The 678-nt window shown below is 47.3% G+C and overlaps 1 protein-coding gene across 3 annotated transcripts in view; it reads left to right on the top strand.

The window, feature by feature from the left end:
• The window catches only part of ARHGEF10 (Rho guanine nucleotide exchange factor 10), a 101,756-nt gene that overhangs the window by 27,996 nt on the left and 73,082 nt on the right, over positions 1-678 (top strand). The window lies entirely within an intron of this gene.

The raw sequence follows: 678 nt of genomic DNA, 5'->3' as shown, positions 1-678 counted from the left end.
TAAACCTCTTTCCAGATCCAAATCACTACCTCTGGGTTCACAATTTAAATCTTTGAAGCACCTTTTAAATGCTAGTTAATGCATCTTGGCTAGTATCTGTAGCTGCTGTGCTAAGCCTGGGCATACTGGAGACTTGAACTGCTCTAAAAAGATATGCTTTTTCTTCTTTTAGCCAGGCCAGGGATTCTTCATTTCAGATTGCTCTGTGAGCTTTTGCTCAAAGACAGGCCTAGTTAGTCCCAAAGCCTGAAGAAACCAGATCAAGCTCAAGGAGCGCTGGGAACTGACATATCCTTAGGCTAGCCTGGTTTAATCTTTATAAATAACCCCAGCCTGGGCTCGGTGGCTCAGCCTGTAATCCCAGCACTTTGGGAGGCTGAGGTAAGTGGATTGCCTGAGCTCGCAGATTTGAGACCAGCCTGAACAACTTGGTGAGACCTGGTCTCTACAATAAGTAATACAAAAAAAAATTAGCCGGGCGTGGTAGCGCGCGCCTGTAGTTCCAGCTACTTGGAAGGCTGAAGCGGAAGGATCGCCAGCACCCAGCAGGTCGAGGCTGCGGTGGCTGGGAGCAGCCACTGCACTCCAGTCTGGGTGACAGAGTGAGACTCCAACTCAAAAAAAAAAAAAAAAAGCTTCTACCAGGTTTTAAGGCTGCCTGATTATTGAGGAGTTAGG

Source organism: Carlito syrichta, unplaced genomic scaffold, assembly GCF_000164805.1.
Source record: "Carlito syrichta isolate Samal-C Ts95f unplaced genomic scaffold, Tarsius_syrichta-2.0.1 Scaffold251683, whole genome shotgun sequence".
Lineage (NCBI taxonomy): Eukaryota > Metazoa > Chordata > Mammalia > Primates > Tarsiidae > Carlito > Carlito syrichta.
Note: the sequence above shows the minus strand (reverse complement) of the source record. Positions and strands in the feature narration are given on the sequence as shown.